Raw genomic sequence first — 15,183 nt, forward strand, 5'->3', positions numbered from 1 at the left:
ATCCATTCCAGTTACTTTAGAATTTGCCAAGGAAAGAGCAGAAGACAAGTAAAAATTTTTGGTTTAAGAAAAAATCATATCTCCCTAAAAATTACAAGGATTTTTAGAAAGCTTTGTAATGCTGTTCTAGATATAACAGGCATATTTCAGGAGGTAATTTCTGTGTGTCTAAATTATAATAAAAACCATTTGGAAAGAAAAGGGAACAAACTTACAAAAAGTAGCTAATAGGATTTTTCAAAGTGGTAGCCATACATATTTTTGCCATTTCTTTTTTTTTTCCCCCCAAGGTGATACTTTATATAGTACAGCTTGCTTTTCATAAAGATAAACAATAGGGTATCAGAGATTCAGTGTCTTAATTCCTTTGCTTTTCTAAATTTACATTTTACTGTTGAAAGATAAATATAGTATTTTTTTTTTGGAGCTTTAGATGGACACACAATTGTTGCTATTTTTCTAAGAATAATTTTTTGGCAAACATGGTAGGTCTCACTAAGTTTGGCCTAAAACAGTGTATTTGCTGTTACAATAAGACAGTGCTTCCCCAAGCTGGCACATTTTTTCTCTCCATGTGCAGTAAGGTTAAACATCAGAGGCCACTGAACTATGTAAGAATATGGAAGTTAAATGCTATAGTCTCAGGTTTTTGAAAGGCACAGTGTATGGATTTGATTTGTGACCAGCATTCATAAGACTAAACCACAGACAGGTAAGTCAACATAGCCATGCCCTTGTCATGGCCCAGGGGATCCAAATTTTAAAGAAAACAGCCAAATGCCGTAGATGGCAGCAGCTTTAGACAGAAGTCACATTAACTCTCCAGCTGTGGTCAGATCAATTCAATTTTGCTGATTACCCTCTGTTGAGTGGTAGAGTTTCAAAATAGATAAAGAAGGGCCCTACCTTCAGTGACCTTGTCTGGCTTATGCAAAATAATCCTACAAGATAATAGATAAAAATGCCAAATCAATGGGTTCTTTGACCCGTCTCTCTCTGCCCTTTTTCCCTTTCTCCTACTCCCATTTCCCCTAACCAGATACCAAATTATTGTCTCTCCTAGAATTTTATATATTCCAAATTGCAATTATCCAAGTTGAAGTTGTCAAAACCCTTCTTCAACCATATGTGAACAGCCTATTGTTTCACTTCTTGGCCTTCAGTTTACCAGAATATCTATGTCCATGTCTATATCTTATCTATATCTGTACCTGTATCTGTATCTGTATCTATATCTATAGCATGACCTGTAGCTGTATCATTTATTTATCCTTCAATATATCCATATTTTGTAGAGAAGAACATTGTATATGAACTTCCATAATACATTTCCTAAGCTGACTTTTCTACTTAATTTTTTATAATTCGTGGCTAAAAATATTCTAACAATCTTTTCTCCAAACTGATTTTTCTACCTTATATATTATAGTTCTTTATTTTGCACTCAGTCTCTATTCATACCAGTTCCTCATATATAGGAAATAGTTTTTCATCTTCCTGTTATTGATCATGCAATTTCCTAAGCTAAGTGTTTTCTCCATTTCATTCCTATGTTTGCAAATTCTATGCATTCTTTCAGATTTGACTCAACTATGACTTATGCCATGAAGCTTTTCCTGATTTTCTCTACACAACCCAACCTTCAACTATTATAACATTTTCCACATGGTGTTTTGGGTTATTACTTTATAATTGTATTTTTATTCAATGTTTATTGAGAATTTATTATGTGTCCAGTATTGAAGTAAGAGGTGGGAAAATCATATTGTCTCTACCCTCAAGAGGTTCACAATCTAGTGGTGAGACAAACATGAGAACAAATATGACACTATGTTGAAACGGCTCTGGAAATATAGAACAACAAATGCTATTATATAAATAAGTGGATGTATTATTATCTAGGGCATTATGAAATGTATCACAGAAGGAAAAATGCTTGGGCTGAGAATGAAGGTTGCGGAAGAGTTCACAGGGAACCAGATAGGGTATACAGTGAGGTGCAACAGGGCATTCCAGGCAGATGAATACATGTAAAGGCCTGTGTTTAATCACATATTTGAGGACAACTTCATAATTCAGAATGCCTGGAACTTAAGTTGCACAGAGGGGAGTGGTAAGAAGTAAAACAGGAGAGGCAGTGAGATGGTGTTGAAAACCTTAGCTTCTATGCGCAAGAATTTGAGTTCAGCCTGTAGGTAAATAAGGAATGCAATAAGATGTACATATTAGAAATGCCATTTTAAAAAAGTTATGGTTCCCAAACCTTCCATACTGGCCTCCCTGTTAGGAACTGCCGTGATATTCACAGGCCCAGTGCAAGGGTATACACGGATGCCCACATACTCTTATCTATTTGAAAGCAACAGGCAATCTATCAAGTGTTAAATAAAATATATGCTGTCTTGAAAAATAAATAAATAAATAAATAAATAAATAAATAAATAAATAAAGTTATGGGATGAGGAGAAGTAGTCCGATAATTATTTAGGGGAATAATTTAGATTCGTTTTTGACCTAATACATGGGTAGCAGGGATAGAGAGGTAAAGACAGAGGAATTAGGAAGGTTGCTATATATCTGTCTTGGGAGGTATCATTACTAAAACAAGAGATGCATGAGAAGGCCACGGTTGGTACAATTAGAATTAATATGGCTACAAATTGGGCGAGTTTAATTTTCACCATTTATCCAGATGTTTCTTTAGAATTATTACCTTGACTATTGGGTTATTAGGTCCTTCATGGCAGGATCTTAGCTTTTCCTTCTATATTATTTCCAGGGCATGCAACCCAGGGTCTTGGTTGTAGCAGTTGAACTGGAAATGAGTAGGCCTGAAAGAAGTTTATGTAGGTCTCAGAAACTGTTCTGATCTAGCTGCTCCAGTCTACAGTAGACCACCACTGCAACTTCAGAGGCATAGAAAGTTCAAGAATCTATTCCCTTCTGTCCTAGGGGTTTTAAATGAACTTGGTGATTAACATGAAGATGCTACAGACAAGCAGTGCTCTCTCTCAGACAATGTAGAATCCCCAGAAGGCTTTTGCTAATTCATGTGTCCTGTGAATTAAAAACAGTTGGTTGGTGACCAGCTATGATTTTACTAAACCAGTTCATCAATCTCTGGATTCAAGATCCCAGGAAGTACTGAATGGTTTTAAGTGATAAAAAATATGAATGTACCAATGTCTCAAAGGCTGTATCACTTCTGGAAGCACCAAGATACCTAAGCTTAAATCCCCGGAAATATACATCCTAAAAATTTCCCACATAAATTTTGTTTGAGCAACAAAACCAGGACCATTTTCTATTGTGGTGGGAAAAAGGGAAGCATTAGGGGTACATCCAGGGCAATATGTTTTTCAATTTGTGTCCATTTGAGATTGATGTCATGATTTATTTGTGGATCTAACATAATATTTACTATTTTTTTTTTTTTTTTTTTTAGCTCAGTTCAACTTTTCTGTGTTTGCTTCTGGTCTGCTTTGGAAAATTACTGATTTTGTTTCTTTTAAGAACTCCCATCTAGTTTTAATAGCACTGTAAAATAGCATTTTAGTTTCAGCTATTTCTCAGAAATGAAAACAATAGTTTTTTAATTGGTGGAATTTCAATTTGCCAAGAACAACTAACCAATTTATGATTTTTAAAGCATTGTTTTCTACAAAGCTACTTATTCAGATAAAAATATTTTCTAGTTTAATTTTCTGGTATGTCTGAAGGGTGGGAGCAAGAAAAGGGAATTTAATTGAACAAATTGGGGCAAATTTTTTTTTTTTTCCAGTTTTATAAAACTTGAGGGAAGGACAAATAATTTGCCAAATCGTTATTGCAGTAATACATTATTTTTATAATCCTCATCTGAACATATGTTTTTATTGAGTTTTTAGAGAGAAAGGAAAGGAGAGAGAGAGAGAAAAAAAAATCAACGTGAGAGAGAAACATACATCAGTTGCCTCCTGCATGTGTACCGACAGAGGATGGAACCCACAACATAGGTATGTACCCTGACTGGAAGTCAAACCTGCAACCTTTTGGTGTAGGCGATGGGACTCCAACCAATGGAGCCACCCAGCCAGGGCAGCAGGATTACATTTTTTGGAATCGTTTGTAATAATATTATACAGCATTATTTTAGTTTGGATATACTACAATTTTACACATGGTAATTTAACACAACAAAAAGAATAGACAAATATAAAGAGAATATTTAGATACATTTTACATGTCGTTGACATGCTACATGCAAACAAATAAAGTCTATAATGGAAAATTAGGAAGCAAGAGTAAAAAAATTCAAAGCAGGCAATATCCATGGTGATCGAGGATAATTAAAACAGAATTCCTCTGGGGAGAGCTGCCCAAACTCCTGCTGGCTCACGTGCTAAGGCAACTGTTTCAGAGCTACAAAGAAGTGAGGGTGTGTTTTATTGCCCTGACTGAAGCTTGTTTTTATTAACATGATTCCTTTCTGGCTAAAAAATATTCAATTCTGCCATTCTGACTTTAGGGAGTCATAGAGCTTTATGATGAAAAACAAATTACAGAGTGTACACTTTCCTGTATGAGAGAGGAGGACAGCGTACCAACTTGTAATCGTGGGAGTGAGAATATGTGGGACTGCGTACTATAGGAATGCGGAATCCAACTTCAGTGCAAGATTTGAAATAGTTTCATCATTTTCTAGACAAGGAAGCCACAGTTTCAGGAAAGTCTCTATGGAAAACAAAGAGTACATTTAGTTTAAGAAAAAAAGAAATGTCCTAAGACAACTCTACCAAAATGGCGCACCAGCCACCTTCCGTTTCCAGAGGGTGTATGCGGTTGTTCTGAAAGTTGCAGCCTTGCCCTCAAGGAAATTCATTGGATCCACATTTTGAGGGAAAGGCTATTTATAAAAGTCACAATCATCCTTCACTTGCTATTAAGGGAAATATTTGGGTATCACATTCCCGTTGGATCAGAGAGCAAAAATACCATTATTTTATTTTGTGATCATGCAAATATTTTCATTGAATAAGTGGAAGGATCTCATACTTGGGACACTGACTCTTTGAGAAGAGCTGTTGACCTAGGGGTCAGGGGCAACTTTGCCTACTTTGCCTATTTTTCTTATTTGCTCATTTCCATCAAGGGGGAAGAATTTAGAAGTTAGGCTGCAGGTGACCATCTACTTGTCTTTCTTCATATCATGGGTCAGTCAAGATAAAACCATATTTGAGCACATATTTGTACAGAGCTCTGTACTATGTGCTGTGAAAATCACCAGGGAAGTAAGTAAGATCTTATTTTAAGGAGTTAATTCCATAAAATGCAGACAAGAGTCAGAATTTAAGTATATAACTGTAAGACAACATAAATCATACTGCATCACAAATTACCAAATGACATAGAGAAGGGAATATTTTACCCATTGTTTTAACTGAGCTTAATTTTGTGATAAACAGAACATTTTCTGGGGCTTGTCCAAAGGCCATATCATGATCTACAAAAGAATACAAAGGTAATTTTTATAGATTTACACTTAATATATGAAAACATACTTATGATTTTATGATGATGATAATGAGGCCTAAAAGGAATTTTATATTGTCATTTTGCTTTGAGTCCCTTTGAGAGTGCTGTTTTGTGAATTTTCTAATATTTATTTTTTACATGATTTGAATTATGTGATTTTAGAATTGGAAAAACAGTTATTTATCATTTGTGAGTTGCAGGGAAGCAGAGGACAGAAGGGCTGATAAAAAAGGTTGAATAATGGCTAGACTCCAAAACTATCTTCCTAGGCCACAGTTTTGTGAACACTGAATTGAATCACACACCCATGGAGTATTAAAGAAAAAAGGACTTGAAGATCGCCTAATCCAGCCTCATCATTTGTACAGATCTGGAAACTAAAACCAGGGAACTAAGTAGCTCATCCAAACAGTCACAAGCAAGTGAGTAACTAGACCTGAACCAAAACCCAAATATTCTGTCTCATGGTTCAGTTTGTTTCTCCAAATCCTCCTAGTTCTCTAAGTAGGAATACTAGTGTTTAGGAATATTAGCGTTTTTTCCTATTGTTATAATCTTAACACCCTTGTTTTTTTATTAATTTCAACAGTGTCTATTAGTTCCAAATAATAGTAAAATTGGTACATTTTTCTCTCTTTTCCTTCCCTTCTTTCTCTCTCCCAACATTTGATTTTTTTTTTCACTCTTTACCTTTGTATTGTTAAATATACATAAACTTATATTACTTGACTTGCCACCTGTAAGTAACATATGTAATTTTCAGGTATTTTAGATGAGACTATCAGTAAGAGTTGCTGTACAGATAATTCCTTTTCCCATCCCCCAATGAATTTTTGTGTCATATTTATTGTAAGACATTGGAAACTTGGTGAGAAAATAAATTATTATACAAATTTGGGAAATTGATAACCCATGTGTATTGATTTCCTCTTCTTGCTATACCAAATTATCACAAAATTAATGACTTAAAACAACCCAGATTTATTATCTTATAATCCTGGAGGTCAAAAGTTCACAATTAGTTTCACTAAAGTCAAGGTCTAGTAGGGCGGCTCTATGGGAGAATCTGTTTCCTTGCCTTTTCCAGCTTCTAAAGCCGGCCTGCGTTCCTGGGCCCATGGCTCCTTCCTCCACTTTTCAAAGCCCAGAGAGTAGTGCCTTCAAATCTCTCTCTGCTCCAGTCATTATACCACCTTCTCTGACCCGGATTCTCCTGCCTCTATTTTATAAAGACCCTTATGGTTCCTTGGGGCACACCTAGATGACCCAGGATAATTTTCCCTTCTCAAGATTCCTAATTTAATTACATTTGCAAAGACTCTTGCAAATGAGATATTTGCAAGGTCAGATATTCACAGATCCTGGGATTAAGATGTGGACATCTTGGAAGCAGCATTATTGGGGCATTATTCAATCTAACATCTATGTTATACAGTGACAAAATGGTTGATAAAACATTCACTTACTGTAAATTGAAAAATTTTAAATACACCCAATGATCTTATGATCCCCTGCGAATGGAAGGTTGGGCAAGATGGTTCCAGGAAGAAAATGTCGGAAGCATAATTTTATTGCTTTTAGCTACATATGATAAGGAACTACAAAAAAAAGGTGAGCTCAAGAAAGTGAGGGCTTTTTTTATTTAAAAAAAAAAACACCTGTTTTGAAATTGTGGTAAATTGACATATAATATTATATTGGTTTCAAAGGTACAACATAATGATTCAATATTTGTATATATTACAAAACAATCACCACAGTAAATCTAGCTAACGTGTCACCACACAGTTACAAAATTTTTTTCTTGTGCTGAGAACTTTTAAAATTTACCCTTACCAACTTCCAAATAACAATACAATATTACTAATTGTAGTCACCATGCTGTACATTATGTCCCCATGGCTTGTTTTATAACTGGAAGTCTGTACCTTTTGACCCCCTTCATCCATTCTGGGTGGGCTTTATTCAATGCTAACACTCAAGAGGCCCCGTGTGTTTCTTAAGCCTCTGCTATAACCACAAAGTAGTTCACTGTCCCTGAAAGGACTACAACCAGGTGGAGAAGACTTGGACCCACAGACCTGCTTTCTGAAACAAGTTTCCCCAGCCAAATTGCAGATTACTGAATATTAAAGATTATTGTCTTAACCACTAATTTCTGGCATGATTGCGGTGATGGGCAAATTAAAAATATTATATCTCATATACTTATATTTCCTTTGTCATCTGTAAATGATATTCTTTGGTTTGCAGATATTATGAAAGAGACGATCAAGAATTCCTCTTTCATTCTTTCCCAACCTTCTCTTTCCTAGTTTTTCTTTTATTACTTCTTTATCATTAGGGAAAATATCTTTGCCTACTGTGACTTAACCCTAATCATTTGTTTTGCAGTTAAAATATTCAGTGCTTTCTTCCAGTTTTCTTGTCATGTTTTCACCAATCTTTTCTTATTAGCTAAAGTCTCTTCCTCTAGCTATTTTCTTAAAAAGACCTCTTGGGAATAAAAAGTCCATATTTCTTGCATGTTTAAAACAATTATCTGTGAGTTTTATACTTGAGTACTACAGCTTGTCTGAATATAAAATCCATGGTTCGTGCTTTCTCTTCTTAAGTATCTTTTATATAATCGCTCCACTGACTGCTGGTATTGAAAGTTTCTGTGGAGAAATGGGAGACCAACATGATTGTTTTTCTCATTATAATATTGTGATATTTTTGCTTTTCTCTGTTTCTTTAATGTCCAGTGTTTTTAATGGACTATGTCTTGGTGTATTCTAGGGCAGTTTTTAACGATACAAAGTGTTCTTTTTTGTTATGAAAAGACAAGCCCTCTTGTTATTTTTTTTTATTGTGGTATAATATATCTGACATAGTTTATCATTTTAAACATTTTTAAGTGTACTGTTCAGTAACATTAAGTATATCCGCATTGTTGTGTAACCATTACCACCATCCATCTGCAGACTTTTCATTTTCCCAAACTGAAACTCTGTACCCATTAAGCCCATTAAACCCATTAAACCCATTCCCTTCTCCATCCAACCCCTGACAACCACTATTCACCATTCAAATTTCTGTCTCTATGAATTTGACTTTTTTACATGCATCACATAAGTGGAATTGTACAGTATTTGCTCTTTTGTGATTTTCTACAAATTTTTTAAAAAATTATATCTTTAAATATATTTTTCTGTTTTTTTTTTGTTTTGTCTTGCTTTTATCATCAGGGACTCAAATTATGCATATACTGGGGACACTTCCACCTACATTAAATAGCTAATATTATTTTAAGTCTTTATCTTCCATTTTTTACTCTCTATTCTCTATCTTACTACTGTTTTTTAAAGGAACCATTCTTCTTCATGGCCTTCATGTTTATTTCTGCAATTATTTTCTCTACTTTTCTTCTGTTCATGTTTCAGCTCACACATTTTCTTGATATCTTTTTACCTGAGTTCTTTACTTGTGTTTCCAGTCTAATGTTGTAGAGGCTCTTATTTTATGAAGTTGCTTTTTTCAATTCATGCTGGAATATTTGTTCATGATTTTCATGGGCATCACAGCAAATGTGTTTACTCTGTACTGTGCCTTATGCTTCATTTTGTATATTATCTTTGTATAGATGCTGTCCTAGTTCCTTTTGTATTACTCATCACTGAATAAATTGGAATTTTCCTGGACAAGTTATTTGCAGGAAGTTTCTGTAGGGTTAGATACTCCAAATTATCTTTCCTCTGCTGACAAATAACTCCCTAGGCTGCTTTGTGCTAGAATTTCTGGGAAATTTTAGTTAGCTCTCCCTCCTCTGCTTCTTTCATTCAAACCACTTCATGTTGGGGTCGGGGCAGGATTGCCATCAGTGCTGTTCAGGCCTGTTTTCACTCCCATTACTGCAGAAAGAAAAAAAAAAAAGAAAGAAAGGGTTATAGTTTCCCAATTTACAATGAGCCACTCACCTTCAGGAAATATATTTTTGCTGGTGCTTACTGAAATATGCTGCCACTGAGCAATTTTATAACTCCCATATTATTCTCTGCTATTTCTTCTATGTGGCTTCTCTTCAATACATACATTTCAATTCTGCTTCCTACTTTCCCTGAAAATTCAGTTAGAGAGGTCTCTGTTATCACTGTGGCTTTTGCATGATTTCTAGGAGGAGAAAGGGAACTTAGGTGCTGACTTATGCAAGGAAATTCCCTTAATCATTTCTTATCTGAGCTCCAAAAAGAAATATAAGTTTCAGATTAGGAAATAAATGACCTTCATATTGTATTACACAGTACTTGAGGTAGGTTTCATGATATGACACTATCTCTAGTATGCTTCATGGATCACCTCCAATATTTTCTTTGTATTTAGCTTCTTATTTATCCCTGTTGCATAATAAGTGCTTAGCCAGTGTCTGCTGGAATCTAATAGATGATTGAGTTGTGGATGTTCTATATCAAAACAGTGGTGACTGTTTATGTTTATCTTACACAAAATATGAGAAACCCTCTGCCTACTCAAGAATCTTTTGCCTACTCCATTAACTCTACCTAACCAGTGAGCATTTTATCTACCCAACTATTTTTTAATTGTTTTTTGTTTAAATTGTAAAGCAATAATTTTAAATATGACCATTGATATACTACACATTTAGGCAGCAGTAGTGCCGACATGTAAGGCTATCTCCTATATACTATGAGAAGTGCAGTTTACCGACTATATGGATTTAATTTGGTGTGCAAAATAAAACAATGGTACAACAAATGTTTTATATTTGTATCTGGATCTGAGATCATTTACTTGCAACATTTGAATTTATCTGTTCCTTTTCACCTAGTTCAATAGTTTAGAAGGTTCCACACTGTGGAAATGAGCTGATCAATAACAAATTGAAACCCTTTGCTATTTTCTTAGTAGAGGACACAATGTGCCATTTATATAAATTTTCCCTCAGCAGTTAAATGATTGTTTATTTTAATTTTTTAGTTTTCTTGCTCTATCTTTATGTAACATTTAAATTGACATGATATCAGAGAGGCAATTTGTGTAATTGCAAAGAGTTTTCTAATCTCTGGATTTATATAGATATGTAATCTTCTCAAGATGAAATAAAAGCTCTTGGTTAGTATTCTGGGTAAGAAGATGTCAATTTTCAATTAGCCTCCAGTATAAAGTAAGCCTACTAAGCATGAATACTGTATATTGCGCTAATTATATTAATGTAATTGCTTTTTTATTAATTTTAATACTTAACAAATGAGATCATATCTGGCATGGATTTTTCTAGAAGCTTTGCAGACATTTATCATCACCCCCCATGAATTTTATTATAACAAATATGATATGTAAATGCATTTTACATTCTTCACCTTTGCATATTAAAAAAATGCAGTTTCTATTTCTTAAGAATAAAAATATTTTGTTGGTGAGTGATCAATTCTTAAATATGTTATTATTAATACTTATTCTTTCTGGAATATTTACAATGTCAAATAAAGAGGCATTATTTTATTTACTTCTATGTAAGAAAAAATGTAGTATTTCCTCATACTCCATTTTGCTATATGGGGAATATATGTATATATTTAGCTTAACTCCAAAATTAATGTTTCCAATTGAGGAGTAAATAACTCACATGAATAAATTCTAGAAATCTAGTGTATAACAATATAACTTATACTTAAGTACTGCATGACATTCTTGAAATTTGCTAAGAGGGTTGATCTTAAGGGTTCTCAATACACATACACATACAAAAGCTAACTGTGAGTTGATGGATATGTTAATTAGCTTCGTTGTGGTGATTATTTCACAATGTATACATATGTAAAAATATCAAGTTATAAACCTTAAATATATACATTTTTTATTTGTCAATTATACCTCAATGAACATGGACAAAAGATAGGAATTTTTAAAAAATGAGTCAGTTAACCCAGCATCCTTTAGGGGAGGGGATTATAGCAAGCTGTGAATACTAGAAGGCAGGGATTATTAGGGGCTATTTTAGAGACTGTTTACCACAGTGATCAAGAGTTATCCTAAAGACATTAATGTAGATTTTATGAGGGTACTTAAATTCTCCCAGATCTAAATCTTTTAATCTTATATTAACTTTAAATATTTAAATTGATAGCATGCACACAGAATTATAGTAAGCACTCTGTAAAAAAGAGATACGTATTAGAAACTATTAGTGTTCACATTCTATACTTAATTTTTCTCCAGAACTTATTCAAATTGCACAAGTAAAATATTTTACCCCTTGATCAACAAACATCTCTCCATTTGCCCCTACCTTGAGTCCCTTTGTAACCATCATTCTACTCTTTGTTTCTATGAGTTTTACTATTTTAAAAGTGATAAGATGACACCTCCAAGATTAGGTTTTAAGAAGACTATGCCTTCCATCTGGAATATTTCCTCTCTCTTTGCCTCTCTCATTACTGGTGCTAGGGAAATGAGCTGCCATGTGGTCAGCAGCTCTGTGGAGAGGCCCCTATAGCATGGTAAAGAAATGAGGCCCTCAGTGTGACAGGCTGCAAGGTATTTAAGCTTTCTGATAACCACTTGAGCCAGTTAGAAGCAGCTGTTTGAGCCCCATTGTATTTCTGAGACATGGCCCTGTCCTACAGCTTTACAGCAATCTCATGAGAGAACTTGAGTCAGAGGCACCCAGTTAAGTTGTGCCCAGATTCCTGATCCACAGAAACTATGACTTAATAAATATTTGCTGTTTTAAGGTGCTAGGTTTTGGGGTAATTTGTTATGCAGCAGTAAATGTGCAAATATGGAAAGCGTGCATAATCTCATCTACTTCACAGAATAATATTTATAAAGTATTTAGAAGTGTGTCTAGTTCTGTAATCCACTCCTCTATTCTTTTATTTTTATTTTATTTTTTGTTAAAAGTGTTTTTATAAAAGATGAATTGTTGGTTAATATGTAACCCATGGATAAGCTGCATATTTGTGTAAGAGTTCCAGGAACTAGCTTTGGGGAAGGAAGCTGACTCCAGTGACTGTACATTCTGGCTCTGGAAGACTTGCTGACTCTTAAGCATAAAAACTGGGCCTCAGCTTGACCAGTTTTGACATAATCATTGGGATGGACCGTGCTAACTTACATGTAGAGAACTTTCAACCCTTCCCCACCCCCAACTGCTTTGTTCTGCTTTTCCTCTCCCTCCTAATAAAAACCCCTGCCTCCCATGAGATGTTAAGATGGGCTTTGGAATGAGAGCCCCCATCCTCTCAGGTGGCTGGCACTTGAATAAATGGCTTTCCTTTTGACCAGCACCTGTCTCATGTGTTTGGCTTTTGTTGTGGCAGGCAGCTGAACCTGGGTTCATTTACTTAACTGGTTTTTAATTAAAATGTTATTAAGCAAGAGATAATGAATACTGGTGGATAGCAAGCACTTAAATTTCAGTCATTTTTGCCCTGACTGGTGTGGCTCAGTTAGTTGGGCATCATTCCAAACATCAGAAGGGTCGCAGGTTCAATTCCTAGTCAAGGGTACATGTGCAGGTTGTAGGCTTGATGCCCTGTAGGTGGCATGCAGGAGGCAGCCTATTGATGTTGTGCTCTCACATCAATGTTTCTCTCTCTCTCTCCCTCTCCCTTCTTTTCTCTCTAAAAATCAATAAACTATTCTTTAATAAGGTAGTCTTTTTATGTATTTTTAGGTACTATTTCTGGAATTTTCAACAGCTTATTTTCTCATAATTTCTTTGCATTTTAAACAACTCCATTTATGAATTTGGTGACTAAACATAAAACCTGTAACCAAAGTACATGGTATTCAGTTCTCTTTCAAATAGACTAGAATATACTTCTCTTTGGAGTGATCAAAGGGACCGAGCAGCTGGAAAATATCAAGTCATAAGTATGAGTTAAATATTATCTTGCTCTTTCTAAGGCCAACTGCTGAAAGAATTCATTAGCTAAGAAATAGTCTCAGATAGTTTTTTTGGATAAAGGTTGTGTTTTAGTTTTATTGACCTGGACATTTATAAAATGCAATTATTTCTTATGGTTCACAACTAATAGATTTCCAATATATATGTCAATTGCAGAATGAAAACATTAAAAATTATAGCACATTTTCCAGGAACCAAAGAGCTGGCATCCTGCTGAGGTATCCATAGTTAGAAACCACAACTAAAAGGTCTGCGGTGATTCCCAACCAAAAGCAAGTGCTAGCAGGTTTTCTATCCAAGTATCCCTTATTAAAGAGAGATATAGGGCACTCCATACTTGTATACCCCTGCTTCCTTCTAACAAAAGTATCTGGAAAGCACTGGGATAACACCTACAGCAAAAATAGTCACCTGTCTAATTTATATAATCAAAAATAAAAATAAACCTTCTAGTGAGCTGCCAAATGAGTTGGCTAAATCTTATCCTCAATAAGCAGGTGGCTGACTTCCTTCTTTTAGTTTTCTGGTAATATTTTACCTCTTTTCACAAATCATAGGTACATTCATGAACTAGGAGAAAGAAAAAAGTGCTCCTTATTTAATTCTAGTTTAGCTGTTTTTGCTAAAAACAAAACGCAACAACATAGTAGAGAGTAAAAGTAGTTGGGAGGCCTGGAATTTTTCCATTGAAATTAATTTACAATGGATAGATAACATTTAATTCAGTTTGTGTCTGCTAAGAAAAATTGGTATTAGTTGCTTAAGTAGGCATTTTGGTCAAGTAGCAAAACATACCTTGTTACCACTGTGTGCACAGGCTAGGCTTTAAAGCTATGGGAGCAACAAAAGGTACCCTAAAATAATCTATGCTTTGATATAGTTTAGAAAAGAGAAATCTCTACAGTACAAAGGAGAGGTTTTGCTTGGTTGACCAGCTCTCTCTAAGGCAGAAAAGAGAAGAAAGCAGAGATATCAACTACATTTAACCTGAATTTATGCCTTTGGAATCAGAACAGCCTGAAATAAAATCCTGGGTAAACCCCATAGCAGCTGGCATTGCCTTGGAACCTGTTACTTACCTTCTCAAAGCCTCACTTTCTTTACCTCTATAATGGGGATCAAAGAACACATTTCTCAGGGTGACTGTGAATATTGTATTACAGGAATAAAACAAATTTTGCACAACATGTTTTACATTACTATCACTGAGTTTCAGTTACATAAAATTTGTTTAAAATGAAGTTATTTTACTGAACTGGAACTGACAAGGCCTTAGTAAAAATTTAATAGCTAACATCAGAATCAGAGTTTCCTTAAATGGTCACAATTCCCCAAACAGAACTTCTGCTAAGCTTAAATTGTCAAGTTATTAAAAAAGATACAGTTGGCTAACATATACTAAAATTTAAAACCAAAACTTGAAAAATGTTTCAAGATGATTGATTTTTATCTGATTGTTTACTGGGGCAATTTACAGCTACCATGGAGCACTAAATTGGAGACATAGGTAAGCAGTGCCTGGCATGCCAACCACAGATGTTTGTGATCAAACTAAGCTAACTGCAACTTTCTGAATTTCCTGGATTTACTTTATTTGAGAAAAAAATCTGAGACCTTGTTAACTGTGTGAGGATTATTTGGAATGATATGAAAGGCTAACAAAATATAATGTAACTATGACATTGCAATTTGAATAAGTTATAGCTCAACCATGACTGGATCTTTTATACACTGGCACTTAAAATTGCAAGCAGTAT

Source organism: Miniopterus schreibersii, assembly GCF_964146895.1.
Source record: "Miniopterus schreibersii genome assembly, chromosome: 5".
NCBI lineage: Eukaryota > Metazoa > Chordata > Mammalia > Chiroptera > Miniopteridae > Miniopterus > Miniopterus schreibersii.